Genomic DNA, 16,532 nt, shown 5'->3' with positions numbered 1-16,532 from the left:
TAGATATTTAAGTTGTTATTTTGTGGTTGTTCATTGTGGTGGTTGTTGCTGGTGCTGTTGTTACTGGAAATAGTGCTGCAATGAGTAAACTTAACCTGTATCCTTGGGTCCATAACTGAGGGTCTCCAGGATATACTCGTACTCATACATCTAGAAGTGTAATAACCAAATTGGTTTGATTATCTCTAGTCATTGGCTAATATGCACATCTTGTGTATCTCTTTTGGTACATGTACCTACTCAGTTCTCCTGGGTTTGTACCTAGGAGGGGGATTTCAGAATCACAGGATAGGCATATGCTTAGCTTTCAAAGATGCCATTTTCCAAAGTGGTTGAATGAATCGACACTCCCAGCAATGTATAAGAATTCCAGTTGCTCCATATTCGTGTCAACATATGATCTTGTTAGACTTGTTCATTTTAGCTATTCTGGTGAATGTCATCCATGTATGATATCCAGTCAGATATCATACTGGTATCTGACTGCAGTTTATTTTTCTTCTTCTTGTGGCTTTAATTTACATTTCCTTAATAAGTAATTACATTGTCCACCTTTTCATATGCTTCAAATAGTTCTTAGTGAGAGAAATAGAACAACAGAGATAAAGTTGAAATCCCCTTTTCCGTCCTTCCCAGTCCGATCTCCCTTCTGCCACCCTCAGAGACAGACATCACCATGAATTTGGTATGTACCTTCCTAGTCCATGTTTCTGTACCTAAACTATACTTATATGTTTACATAAACATGTACAGTATTGCTTTATGTGTTTTTTAGGTTCACATAACTATTTTCATGCTGAACATGCTTTGTTTCCACTCATCGTTTTCACATATGTCGATACACACAGATCTAGTTTATTCATTATCTCTGCCAAATATAATTCTGTTGAACGACAAGAACACAATTTATTTGTCCACTCTTCAGTTGGTGGACACTTGGGTCATTTCCAGTTTTTCTCTATCACAAATAATACTACAGTTAACATGCTCTTACCTATCTCTTAGTGTGCACGTGTGATTCCAATTCTGTGTTCATCTTGATTCCATCCCTAGGACCAGACAGAAGTCAAAGGTTAAACCGTTAGTCCCTTGAGCCTTCTGACTGGCTTCTAGTTTCTATTCAAGGTCCTCCTATGGTCCCCAGGCACCTGACCAGAGTGACAAAGTTGACAAGTGACCTCACTGTGCAGGTGTAAGCTTGTCCCTCGCTGAGGAAGGGAGAGAAGCTGTCTTTTCCACCAGCACTGAACCTAAATTAACCATGACAGCCTTACATTGGGATTTATACACGTTTCAATTCCCAGCAGGTCATTCAGCCACACAGGCCTCGTTCCAGAAAAAGAATTGAGGTAGCTTATAATTTTGAAACAAGACAATCACAGCTTCTTACATTTTAAAAAACCAGTCCCTTACCTTAATTGTCATCTCTTCCCACTGTACACTGTTGATCACTCTCTCCTTAAAATATTCCTGACTATCCATCTAACTACTTCTTCTCAGGGCCATTGAATCCTCACCTGGATAATTAAACTCAGAGGTGCCCTGCAGTCTTTCCTTGGAGTGTTCTTCTCTATGTTCTTGAGAGATCATCTCATCCCCTCTCAAGATTATAACTAATGTTTATAAGATTTCAAATATTTATTTCCAGACCTGATTTTTCCCCCCTTAATTCTCTTACAGCCAATCACCTATAAGACTCTTAGTCTTCCTCTACAGACACTCTGGAAGAAACTTCTAGTTTTTTCCTAATATCAGTGTTCCCCTTCTTATTTCATAATAAATAGGTAGGTGCATGGATTCTTGAAATAAAGATTATATCTCCCAGCCTCCTTTGCAGATAGGAGTGGTCATGTGACTAAATTCTGAACAGCAAACTTTGAAAAGAGGTATCATACACAAATTTCTCCAATGTATCCTTAAGAGAAGGGGGCAGGCAACATTACCCTTGTTTCTTTTTGATGGATGGAAGGCAGACATGAAGCTAGATTTCATACCATGGGGTGGAAGCCATGCACTGAGGATGACAGCAAAAAGATAGAAGAATCCCACCATACCAACAAACTCTGGAATAACAACACCTACATGAGGGAAATATAAAATAAAATGTCCATCTTGTGTAAGCCACTATTTGGGGGGTTTCTGACCCTTACAATTGAGCTAATCCTAATACCCCATACCTCACATAAATCTCACCATGAATCCCTCAGCTCGGGACTTGTAAATTTAAGAGACAGTCATTCCTAGGGCTGGCCCGGTGTCTCAGGCAGTTAGAGCTCCATGCTGCTAACTCCGAAGGCTGCCAGTTCGATTCCGACATGGGCCAGTGGGCTCTCAACCACAAGGTTGTCAGTTCAATTCCTCGAGTCTCGCAAGGGATGGTGGGCTCCTCCCCCTGCAACTAAGATTGAACACGGCACCTTGAGCTGAGCTGCCGCTGAGCTCCCCAATGGCTCATTTGGTTGGAGCGCGTCCTCTCAACCACAAGGTTGCCGGTTCGACTCCTGCAAGGGACGGTGGGCTGCACCCCCTGCAACTAGCAATGGCAACTGGACCTGGAACTGAGCTGCACCCTCCACAACTAAGATTGAAAGGACAACAACTTGACTTGGAAAAATGGCCTGGAAGTACACACTGTTCCCCAATAAAGTCCTGGTCCCCTTCCCCAATAAAATCTTTAAAAAAAAAAAAAGAGAGAGAGAGAGAGAGACAGTGATTCCTTATTGCCTAAGCACATTTGAGTTGTTTCAGAGACTGACTTTTCTAGAGCTGCCATAGCAAGCTACCTACCACAAACTAGGTAGTTAAAACAACAGAAATGTATTCTCTCACATTTCTGGAGGCCAGAAGTCCAAAATCCAACTGTGGGTAGGGTTGGTTCTTTCTGAAGGCTGGGAGGGACGATCTGTTCCATGCCTGGCTCTTAGCTCCTGGTGCTTTGCTGGCAATATTTGGCATTCCTTGGTGTGTAGACACCTCACCCTGATCTCTCTCTTCATCTTCATGTAGTCTTTCCCCTGTGTGTCTTTGTTGTCTCTTCCCATCTTCTTATAAGGACATCAGTCATGTCAGATTAGGGTCCACTCTAATTCAGTATGATCTCATCTTAATTTGACTACATCTACAAAGACCCTATTTGCAAATAAGGTCACATTTACAGGTACCAAGAGTTAGGAGATTGCAATTCAACCTATAACAGTGACATAAACCCAAAATAGACCCACAATAGACAAAATCATCTTAAGGAAGAATAAAATTACACTACCTGATTTCCTATAAAGTTGCAATTATTAATACAGTGTGGTATTAGCCAAGGATTGGCAAACAGAACAGACTCCAGAAATAGATAAACACATATTTGATTAATTGATTTATGAGACAGGTGTCAATGAAACTCAATGAGGAAATAAAAGTCTCTTTGATAAGTGGTACTGGATTAACAACCTGTACCAAAAAAAATGTACTATAACACCCACTATGCGCTCTACACAAAAATTAATTTGAGCTGGATCAAAAACATAAACATGAAAAGCAAAAACTACAGTTTCCAGAAGAAAACATGGGAGAATATCCTCATGACTTTGATGTAGGGAAAGAGTTGTTAGTTGGAAACAAAAGGTATGCACTAACCACTTTTTAAAAATTGAGAAACCAGACTTCATCAAAAAGTAAAACTTTTGTTCATGAAATATACCATTACAAAAAGAAAAAGGCAAGCCATGGACTGAGAGAAAATATTGCAGTCCTTACATCTGCCAAAGAATTTGTTTTTAGAACATAGGAAGACCACCTACAAACTAATAATAAAAAGACAAGCAACCTAGTAGAAACAAAACATGGGCAAAACCCTCGAACCCCAGAAGAGATGATATATGAATGACCAATAAACACATACAAGGTCAAACATTCAATTAACCTGTGATCTAGTAATTTTCCTACATTTTTCCCAAAGAGAAATACTAAACAATATAAAAATGAATTTTTGTTCACAATAGCCAAACACTGGTAACAAACCTAATGCCCTTTAACAAAAAATTAGACATGCAACTATGATGTATTTATTCACCATAATACTACTCAAGAGTAGAAAGAACAAACTACTAACACACACAACATCATGGATGAATCTTAGAAATATGCTTGCAAGCGTATTGTGGTAGGCAGAATAACAGCCCATCAAAGATGTCCACGTTCAAATTTCCATAAAAACATGGCAAAGGGGTTTTCGTATGATGAAGGTTATGGATCTTGAGATGGGGAGGGAATTCTGTGTTACAGGAACCTTAAAAGCAGAGAACGTTTCCTGGTTGAAGGAGAGGTGACTATGGAAGAATAGTCAGGGATGAACCATCGCTGGCTTTGAAGGTGGAGGAAGGGGTCACAAGCCAAGGAATACAGATAATCTGTAGAAGATGAAAAAAAGCAAAGAAAGAGACTTTCCCCTACAGACTCTAGAAAGAAACCCAGCTCTCCCAACACCTTGACTTTGGCCCACTGAGAACACCAGTGAGACTCTGGAAAAAGCAGCTTTTTTTTATAATTGCCAAAAATCTGAAAACAACCAAGATGTCCTTCAGTAGGTGAACGGATAAATGAATTGTGGTCCATCCAGTCAATGGAATACTATTCAGTGCTAAAAAGGAATAAGCTATCAAGCCATGATAAAACATGAAGGAAACTTAAACGCATATGAAAGAAGCCAGCCTGAGTAGGCCGCATCCTGGATGATTTCAGCTATGTGACATTCTGGAAAAGGCAAAACTATGGCATAAAAAGATCAGTGGTTGCCAGGGATTAGGAGAGGGAGGGGTGAATAAGTGGAGCACAGAGGATTTTTAGGGCAGTGAAACAGTTCTCTGTACTCCAATGATGTATATATATCATTACACATTTGTCCAAACCCATAGAATGTACAACACCAAGACTGAACCACAACGTAAACTACAGACTCTGGGTGCTGATGAGGTGTCAATGAGGGTTCATCCGTTGTCACAAATGTACCACATTTGGTGAGGGAGATTGGTAATGGGAGAGGCTATGTGTGTTTGGGGGTGGGACGTATATGGAAAGTCTCTGTACTTTCCACTCAATTTTGCTGTGAACCTGAAACTACTCTAAAAAATAAAGTCCATTTAAAACAACGGCACATGGAGTCATGTCAGAGAAAATAAGGGACATTTTAGAGAAAGAAAAATACCCCAGTGTAATTTTTTACAGATTTATCTCAATATAATTGACATACAATAAACTGCACAAATTTAAAGTGCATAATTCGACAAGTTTTGACATATGTTTACAAGATAATGAATATAGCCACCACCCCCATAGGTTTCTTCCTTCCGCGTGGTAATCACTCCCTGCCCCATTCGGCCCCTCCCCATTCCCAGGCAACCATGGATCTGCTTCTTGTCACTATAGATTGGTTTGCATTTTCCAAAATTTTGTATAAAAATTGTACAGTACATAACCTCCGTCTGTAATCATTTTGAGATTCATTCACATTGTATATATCAGAAGCTCATTCCCTTTTTCCTAAACAATATTCCCTGGTATGGATATACCACAATTTGTTTATTCACCTGTGGATGGACATTTGGGTTGTTTCCAGTTTGGGCTATTACAAATAAAGCTGGTCTACAACTCTGGACAGATGCTTTTGTTTCTCTTGCATAGATACTTAAGAGTAGAAAGACGTCATCCTATGGTAGGTAACGTGTTTAACTTTCAACTCCTAAAGAAAGAACAGCACTCGAATGTGATTTTAAACCAAAAAAACCCACAGCAAGTCACCGGCAGTCTCAAAACCCAAGTTTCCCTAGAGCCAGGTTCTACAACTTTCTGCTGCCACCATCTGGGCAACAAAAAGAGGAGAGAGCTGTGCCCAGAAGTCCACTCCCAAGAGCAGTACCTGTCCTGCTTCCTCTTTTCTCTCCAGCAATGTTGCCCCCCCACCCTATCACACCTACAGCCTACAGCCCGTTTTCCTAATTTGATTACAGGTGAGGAATTTCAGAGTGATTTAAGCCACAAACATAACTCAATGGGGAGGAAGAGGAGCATGGACTTAAACCTACTCTCTAGCCCGAGGTAGCATCCTAATGTCACAGAGGAAAAAAGAACTTCAAATGCTAGAGATGAGCTAGCACTCTCTTTGCAACCTAATCCAGCTTTGCAAGTTGTGAAATATGTCAGAGGTGTTTTTTCTCTAGTGCTCAGTACAAGGGATGTACTTAATTTGCATTTGAATGAATGAATGCCATGTATACTCCTCTAATTAGTCACAGTGACAGTAAAGATACAGTTGCTTCCTAGCAAGAGCCTCAGAGAACTAGCAGTCAGAAGACCTAGATGCTGGTACTTGCCTTGATGTTAAACGAGCTGTGTATTGAGGGCAGGACATGGAATCTTCCTGAACCTCAGTTTTCTATATATAAGAAAACAACCTGGTTTCTTTAGCTTTGGAGACAAGCAAGATGACGCATGAAAAAATCCTTTAGAAACTGTCAGTGTGCAACAAATGTAAAATGCCTGCATTTAGACATTTATTTACAAATGTATTAGTAAAAAACACAACTATACAATACTCACGTGACTTTCATTTTTTACACAGTCTTCCAAAAGCTCAACTCTGTCTTGTACATTTCAGCTCTACATTGTTACTGAGTTAAGGAAGAGCAAATTTTTGCCAACCCTAGAGCCACAAAGCAATAATTGAGTTTCCAAAGATCACCCGTGAAGTCATTTTCAGGTAAATTTGAAAGCTGGCTCTCTTTTCTGAGGACAAATTCATCTCTTTGTCTGCATATTTCTGGCAGCATTTCTCTGCACTGCAATACAACTCTGATACTCAGAAATGTGGAGATGGGTTTAGTAAGTCCACCTGGAAAACAAATGCTAATTTCTCCCTTGTACCATGGAGGACGCTTAAAGCCCGTGCTTGATTATTTTATAAGTGGTGTTAGTTAAGTCTTCTCAGATAGAGACTACCTAATTCAAATACATAGTCCAATATTATTGGAGTGCAATAAAACTATTAGCCTATTAATGCAAGAGATTATTTCCACCACTGTTAGAAGAAAAAATGTAGAGATCTAAAATTCTGCAGAATGGGCCAAATCCTCACCTGGCCTTTATTTGTCCTCCCTGCCTCCAACTTCACATTGCTCATTCCCTCCACCCAGTTTATTTTGGATGGACATTTGATTTGGGTTGGGGTTGGGGACATTACTGTAGATGTGAAGTGGTAAGTCATGTCCTTCTCAGGACTAGATAGGAGACTGCATCTTCTGCATTCCATGACACTGTTTTGCGCATTCCCATAAGTGTACCTGATTCTTCCCTGTATTCTAACTCAGAAGCTTCCATGAGTAGGAAAGAGTAAGTGAACAAACACACAAACCAGGCTGTGTGGAGAAAACAGTGCAGAGAAAAATGCAAAATTCCCTTCTGAGTAATATCCTTTACCAGAATCTCCCAGCACAGGAAATTTCGAGATGACCATACTAATTGCAGTGAAATACAAATTAGGCAATGATATGTTCTCAATAATCAAAAACAGACCAGCTACGGGAGTTCCCAGTGCTGTAGAAGCAACACAACTCTCTGACATACTTGGAGTAGGAAAGAGGAACGCGTTGTCAAGCTACCCCCATTTTTACCTACACAATACCTCCATCTTCTTGAAATACTCTTCAGAAGGATGACCTTTTGAGAAGGAAATGTAGTCTCATGTAATAGCTTTTTTAAAATTAAGAGTTTGGGTAACTTTGCCTGAAAAAGAAACAATGAAAGTAAGCTCTATATTGACAACATAGGAGAAAATTTTCGTGTCCAATAAAATCTTGTATTATAAGTAGAGTGGAGTGACTTAGGTTAAATGGGGTGGGGATCAGCGTGAGGGCAGACCTTTAAGCTCTCTCACTAACTGTGGCCCAACACCAGCAGCTGTTCTTTGGATCATCCCAATACATGTGAATATTGCAAACACTAGGGTTTTGTTCTCTAATTTCATTTAATGCAAAAAGGACTCCTTGGAGAATAGCTGATTGAATGTCTTAGGGAAGAGGGGAAAAAATCACTTTGAATGTGGAATATCTTGTTGTTTCCAGAAAGCAAAAGTGCTTTGTAAAAATATCTGCAGTGGAGTAACTCAGGGTGGGCTCCCACTGGCCCACTGGCCATGTGACAATTGAAGTATGACCATCTTCATATGCAGTGTACGTCAGGAGTTTTTCTACCTGAGAGAGCATCAGAACCCTTGGAGATGTTAAAACACACATCGCTGGGCCCATTCCCAGAGTCTCTGATCCAGTAGGTCTGGAATAGAGCCCGAGAATCTGCATCTCTGACAGGTTCTGCTGCTGATCCAGAAACCCCACTTTGAGAACCACCAGTATAAATTATCTTAACTGAAGGGAGTGAGTCTGTGAGCATCTGTGAGTTCATTATGATACTCCGAAGAAAAAAAAGTCCATATAAAATGAAAGGCAGTTGTAGAAATGTTACATTTATCAATACACATCGAAGTTTGTATCTCCTTTTCAGTACGTGTTGGTTTATAAAGCATAGTTCTTTTAAAATCTGTGTAAGCAATAAGTGGATATTCAGAAGTGAATGAAACAACTCCAGGAAAAGTAGAGACTATATCAAAAGCAGGAAACACTTCAGAACATGGTAGAAAGGGGTCCGTCGTCAGTCAGCACCAGTGCTGCACAATCAGAATTCTGTGTTCCAAGATGATGAACTAGCCAAACAGCCCAAAAAAGACAATTAACTCAATCCCTCAAATCTTAGCAAAGAAAACCTCTAAATGCATATGGCAGTGATATGTTTTCAATTAAAATATCAAACAACATTAATATATCATAATGGTAGGACAATTTGTTTGGCAATGCTGGCCATGTGAAACTTAAGCTGATTTCATTTCTGAGGAAGACATTGAGTTTCAACAGACTAAAATCTATGAAAAAGTAATAGACTTAATTCCTATTGATAAAACACGGTGCAACTGAAGTATAAAAGGCACTTGTCTATTGACTCAGGTTTTCATCGCCCTGGATTATAAAACCAAATTGGTGTGTCAACCAAGAACCCATCCGCTGACAGCACAGAAGGTCTAATTTTGTACTGTTTTGTTTTTACCTTTAGAATCCCTCATTCCTTCAAACTAATATTTTCCCAACTTGTGTTTGTGTTTTTACTACTAAGCTCCCTGTCTCTCCTACTCTACCTATAACCCATGGCCTTCCTGTGGCCCTCTAATCATTGCTGCTGGCTTCTCTTTCCCTGTTTGGTCTGTTTTCAGTCAGATCTTTTCAGTCTGTTTTCTTTAGGCTTTCACTGGTGTACATGTTTTAAATAGTGTATACTTTTTGATGGTGTGTATATTTTATATTTTATTTTATACAATGGTATAATAATTTTAAATTATATATACTATTTATAACCCATAACCATATGATTAGTTTCTATGTCTTCAAATGTTGTTTCTTACTCATCATTTTAATGGGCATGTGGGTAAATTGCAATTTAATCAATTCCCCATTTTTAACATTTAGGATATTTTCACCTTTTCACTTTTATAAATGATATTTTGATGAATAGTCTAGTCACTACATCTTCAGGCTTATCCGTAATTGTTTCCTTGGAATAAATTCATAGATTTATTCATAGCATAAATTCATAAATTGCTGTGTGAGAAAAACACAAAATTCTAAGTCTTTTAATATGTATTTTCATATTACAACACAAAGATTATACCAATTAGGGTGCAGCTTTCTGCAGAAACACAAAGCAATATATTATCACACCAATTAATGTCCTTTAGATACTCCCCTACAGACTAATCTTCAGAAATAGTAATATTTTGAGCTGTTTTCCTGAAAAATAATTGTAAATAGAAATACTATGAGCTCACATTTTAACAATCTGATACAAAAGAAGTGAGTAACTGCTCTTTGAAATGTCACCTTTATTAAACCAGTGCTTTCGGAAGGCACCTTACAGCGGAGTTTGTGTTTTGTGAAAGCATATTTGTTTGCTTTCCAGGTCAGTTTGTGCAGGCCTGGGGGTGTTCCCGTCCTTCTTTGTGCTCTGATTCTCCCTGCAATGCCGACTAAGCACTTTGTGTTTAACCACAGCGTCTGGGCTCTGCATAGCTATACCATGCCTTTTAGATTAAATCTGATTTCTTCCTTCAAGTGTATGCTTTATTCTTAGAGCCAACAGGGCTCAGAGTTCAGAGAAAGAAGATCATGTTTTATAATGTTTATTAATGTCTTAAAACTATGTGCCCATCTGTTCTGAGTCTGAAAGAAATCAAAGTTAGGCTTACAGAAAATCAGGCACAGTGAATCAATCAATTTATTAACCATTGCTGGGTGCCAATAATGTGTAAGGCAATGGGAGTAGCCAAAGTCAGAGGGTAAAGTAAAAAAGACGTCAGGAAATATTCTACTTTCCTTTAGTTTTAGTTGATTTTCCTGACATATTAGATGAATGTTTAAGTTTGCATTTTGCTTTTTTAAGTGTTTATTTTTTCTTAGCCTGAAAGAAGACCATAGTAACTATGTTTTTTTAAGTATCCTGTTTTTCCTCAAAAGAGGCTTTTTCAAATTTAGGAAATTGAGTGCCTTGTCCTGTAAGTATCAGCTTTATGTGCTTTTTTTTCTGAGAAATGTCCACTTACGTATGTCTTTTGCCTATTTTTCTACTGGGCTGTTGTCGTTGATTTCTAAGAGTTCTTGAAAGATTCTTGACACAGATTCTTTGTTATATGTAATACAGCTTCTCTCAGTTTGTAGTTTATCTTTTCACTTTCTTTACCATGTCTTTTGGTAAATGCAATTTTTTAATTTTAATAGAGTCAAATTCATCACACATCCATTTTACAGTGGGCTTTTTTGTGCCCAATGTCTAAGAAATCCTTTCCTATCCTCAAGATCTAAAGATATTCATCCACATTTTCTTCTGAAAGTTTTAAAATTTTCCTTTTGACATTTACATCCTTAATCCACCTGGAGTTGATTTGCATGTCTGAAAAGAGATAGAAATCTGACTTACTTTCCATATGGATAATCATTTTTTTCCTGTTCCATTTATGGCATTCCCTATACATAATTCAGGAAATGCAAATCAAGACCATAAAGGGATACCACTTTACATCCATTCGATAGGCAAACATTGAGAAATGTGCCAATACCAAGTGCAGAAGAGGCTATATCAATAGGTTGGTGAGAGTAAAAATTGTGACAACTGCTTTGGGACTTGTTACAACAGTCTGGCATTATCTTGCCAAGTGGAACATTCACACACCCTACAACTGACCCACGTCCCATTCCCAGGTGTAAACTGAGCCTGGCTCCAGCTGGAGTGCCCCGAGCGGAAGGACCACATAATGACAACAACCATTACAGCGCTGTTCATTACAGCAAACAATGTGGAAGCCTAAACTCCCCTCTCCAGGAGGCCGGATAAACAAGGCTGGTGTATTCACACCACGAAATACTATACAGCAACAAAGATGGATGAATCACAGCAGCCCACAGCAATATAAGTGATTCTTAGTAATAGAAAACTGAATGAGAAGAAAGCCCCAGAAGATCATACACAGCCTGACATCCTTTTTATAAAAGACAAAACCAATTAATAATCATGATATTGCTTGGGAGTATATATGTGTGATTAAAATATTTTAAATCAAGAACGAATAAAAACAAAAAATTCAGAACTGTGGCTACACAAGTGTGAGGAGGCAGAGAGGAAACGGGCTAAGACAGGAACCCATAGATGATGTAAGTTATTGTCAATGCATTGGTTCTAATTGGATAATGAGCTTGTGGGGGTTCATTATATTATTAACAAACAGACACACAAGTAGATAAGATACACGATGGTCAGGCATGACCAAAGATGACAGTGGGAGGTCAATGGAGGATGATAAGTTCAACTTAGTTCCCCTGAGGGCCACTGAAAAAAAAATTAGGGGAGAAACTCAGCACAGACCCTTTGAGAAATAAGTTGGCCTAACTAAGGTATGAAGTAACAATGCTTAGAAATAAAGATTGAAAAGCTGTTTGGTGTAAATCACAGGTATTAACATAGCCGAACTCCTCAATTTTAGTAGTTTTTTCACCAGGTCCCAATGAGGTGTTAATTAATAAATACACAGCCTGCCCTACATTCCATGTTCTTTCAGGTCTGTTTGGACCACAGTGAAAAATAAATAAATTCTCTTGGGAGGGGCTGGCTAGAAAGAGAGGCAAGCGAAGAACACTCTACATTCCTTTAAGGACTTCTATGATCTCACAAGAACAAGGTAAAGGCTATGACATCTCCAAACTTTTAATAATAAGAGCGGCTTACATTTCTCTAGGATGTTATCGTTTGTGTAGTGTTCTCACACGCACGCTTCATTGGATAATGGGCCAAAGAGCCTGAGAACTTACAACGTCAAGGCCATCAGCGCTCATGACAGAAATGACAATACAAATGGAACTGAGTCCTGGTGTTAATTCCAAAGCCGAGTTTCTATCGTAGATAAGAGTTAACTAAAGGCATACCAAAAAATGGGACAGAAACATATCAACATGATCTCTTTGTGCTTCAATTTCTTTAAAATCTTAGTCTAAACAGGAGGGCACCGCCCTGTTTTCTATAACGCCAATTCAAAAAATGTGTGTTGAGTTCCTAAAATACACAGGTACTATGCTTGGATCTAGGACTAAAACAGTAAACAAGGAAGATGACAGCCGTGGAGCTGTTGAAAAACAATAGTTAGTAAAATCAATATATTTCTATTTTAATTTTCTAAATTGTGTCCTGCATGATATCACTTATGCAGCGTTCCCTGGCTTTACCTGGAACACGTCCAGCAGCCCTGACGACCCCTCAGATGTCCACACAAGACCTTGCTTGTTGTGCTTGCTTTGTAGCATTCATCACGCTGACCTGCAATTATTTGTACACATGTCGGCAGCAGACATCTGTTACCTTGCTGACAGAGATCTTGTCGTCTCAGGAACTCCTTTCCCCTCCTTCAAAGGAGCCAATTACACGGCCTCGCCTCCCCCACCCACAGGAGGTACAGGTGCGGGCTGGCCACCCAGAGCAGGTGAGTCTGTGATCTAAGCACAGCCCTTTTTGGAGGCGTGGTTTGAATCCTGGAAGGGAAATTACTAAAATTTCTAGCCCTAAAATTACTAGGGCTAATATGAACACCTAGAGCTTTGTTTCCATGAGAAAAATCTAAGAGGCCAGAGAAGAGCAGTTATGAGCTACACGGGCTGAATTCTTGTGATACTCTCTCAGCCTGCATCTAGCAGTGCCGGAAACCGGCAGCCCTATTAAAAGAACCAATTAAAAGAACCAATATATTGACTTTCAACTTAAGCTTTATTAGATTATCACTTAAACCTGGCATAGTCTCAACGAATACTGTGTGTGCTTCTTCTATGAGAATGTGAGCTTCTAGAAGCAGTTGTGAGCAAGGGACTAATTGGCACTGACGCTGGACTGGTGGCAGCTGCTCGTGGAGTGGCATGATACCTAAATGAAGCATTTAGGGCAGGTATATGCAACCCAAGGTCCAAGAACCCCTAGGAGGATTTGTAAGAGGAAGTGTATATGTGGATTTTTCTGGCGAGAAAGTTAATAGCTGATATCAGATGATCAAAGGAATCCCAAACCAAGAACGTTCAAGAACTCTCACTGGCCTACAGGCTCTGCCTAGCAAACTCCGCCCGGTTTCAGTGACAGCAGTCATCACGTCTGGAGACATGGAGTCCGGAGAGAAAGAGCTGTTCTAGATCTTCAAGTCTAGAGAAGATTACTGTATTCCAAGTGAAAATTATGCCATGTTTGTTTGGTTGGTTGGTTTTAGTGTGTGGGATGTTTTATGGTTTGTTCTTCTAAGCCAGGGGTGTCAAAACTGCGGCCCGGGGATCAACTGCGGTCTGCAATCCATTGTTAATTGACCCGCAGCAAATTCCAAAAATATATTTAGTTTACTTAAATAAACCAGGTGAGGCAATACATACTTCACCTCGAGTGAGTGGCCCAGCTGTTTGTGTATTTTACCGCATATGGCCCTTGGTGAAAAACGCTGAAAAAAGTTTGGACACCCCTGTTCTAAGCCCACCAAGGGATACAGCTGGGGAATGTAAGCTAAGAAGAGAAACCCAACCCCCCCTTGACCACAGCCTTCACCCCATGTCACAGAACTGTCAGAACTCCTCGTGCATGCCCTCCGAATCCATGGGGTCCCCTGAGCACTGAGTAAACTTAATTCTGTTATTAATCTCTAGCTTCCATTCTTCTCCTCTCCCCTCCCCTTTCCTTCTCTCCCCTTCTTCTCTCTCTCTCTCTCTCTCTCTCTCTCTCTCTCTCTCTCTCTCTCTCTCTCTCTCTCTCTCTCTCATTGTTGCAAAATACACATAACGTAAAAATGACCATTGTAACCATTTGCAAGTGTTTGGTTCACTGGCATTCAGTACCTTCACATTCCTGTGCAACGATCACCACCACCCTCTCCAGAACTTAAGTTTCCTGAGGCTGCCATAACAAATGTTACCACAGTTTTGGTGGCTTACAATAGAAATTTATTCACGCACAGTTCTGGAGGCCAGAAGTCCAAATCCGGGTGTCAGCAGGGCCATGCTCCCTCCAAAGGGTCAGGCAAAAACCCTTCCTGGCCTCTTCCAGCTTCTGGTGACACCAAGCGTCCTTGGCTTGAGGCGCCATCACTCCAGTGTCTGTCCTCATCTTCACATGGCCTTCTCCCTGTGTCCTCTCCTTTTCTTTCTCTTATAAGGACATTTGTCTCTGGATTTAGGGCCCCTCTTCTTGGGTATTTCATCTCTCCTTGAAATTCTTAATTACGTTTGCAAAGAATTTGTTCCAAATAAACACATTCACAGGTTCTGGAGGTTAGGACATCGATATTTTCGGGTGGGGGGCATAATTCAAGCCACTGCAGCTAGATTCCTCCAGAAGTAGGGTTTCCAAGCAGGAATTCCTGTCCGTTCTCAGGAATTTTTTTCGCTTTCCCCTTCCTGAATCCTGAGATATAAACTGTTTTCTGTTCTCCACGATGAATCGTTTCCACAAAGTGACGCGGATACTACCAACCACATGGGTTCAAGGAGCCGATTTCCCCGATTTCCCGACCAACTGTTCTAGGGATTCGGGAACGGAAAAGCGAAAAAATTCCCGAGAACGGGCGGGAATTCCCCAGGAACCCTAGGATAAATAGGAAAAATGTCTAAGAGATACATTGTGAGTAGTACGTTTATTCCCCATTGTGGGTATTACTGGGTACAAGGAGCTGATTTTCGCAATTTCCTGACCAACTTTTCTCGGGATTTGGGAGCGGGAAAGCGAAAAAAATTCCTGAGAATGAGTGCGAATTCCCGCCTGGAAACCCCATCCAAAAGCACTGCCAAGATCAAGACTGGAGTGCAAACGCTGTATAGGGGAGGTGTTCCCAGGAAGCGCCAGCAGGGGAGTGGCAAGGGACAGGGAGGAGAAGGAAGCCGGTACAGTGTCCTCCTGAGCAAGTCACCACGGTGGGAGAGGGTCAGGGGCTCACGTCCTCAGGCAGCCCTGGAGAGATGGCATAGACACACCTCAGGACTGTCCCATCTGCCAGGCTAGGAAGCTGGGTATTTATGCTCAGAATCCCACTCATCACGGACAGAAGGCTGTCCCCAGGCATTAACTCCCTGGCACTTGTCTCCCTCATACACAGGCAAAGGGAAAAGGTCTCAGGGGGACCGTCACATATTTGTATAGCAGGACACTACCGGAGGACATCGTCTGTAAGTCTGAACTGCTTCGTGCCTCAGAGATGTGGGCGGGGATCGATGGCAGTGGGGAAGTTCCCACTTCATTGCTGCATCAACACTGAAGAATGAGCTGACTTATCCACGGATAGGTCAGCAAAATAATATTTGATGGAAGATCATTTAGTGATTTTTGGCATAAAACTTAGAAGAATTTCAAAACATTGAAATTAGTACACAAATTTACTTCCAGTCTCCTTTGCACATTTATTTGAACAAAGTTAATCACTATATAGATTACAGATATATGTATAATATATAAATGATAAAAATGGGGATAAGAAGGAATGTGTGATATTCATCAATAGGTAATATTTATTACTGAATACACGAACTAAGAGTTTAAAAGGTCAGTAAAATGTTACTTTACATGAATACTTATGGAAATATGTAGCATATTTAACTTGTTAACTCACTTAGAGCCTTATGCGCACTGCAAATTTTTAAGTTGCTAATTTCAATTTACACAGGTATTTTTGTTCTGGAGAATTAAGATAGTGTGATCAATAAAAAAATGGAGAATTTGAAATATAAACATGAGTTTAAAGATGGAAAATGTCCTGCTATTAATAAAGTACTGTGTGTTTTTTTAATGGATGATGTATGGATGAATTTAGAGTCCACTGGATAAGGGTAAAAGAGAGATATGATTATTTTATTTTAAAATATAAGAATGTATGGAACCCAGGAAATAAC

Source organism: Rhinolophus hipposideros, assembly GCF_964194185.1.
Source record: "Rhinolophus hipposideros genome assembly, chromosome: 4".
NCBI classification, from domain to species: Eukaryota; Metazoa; Chordata; class Mammalia; order Chiroptera; family Rhinolophidae; genus Rhinolophus; species Rhinolophus hipposideros.
The sequence above is the reverse complement of the archived record's forward strand: the minus strand, read 5'-3'. Positions refer to the sequence as shown.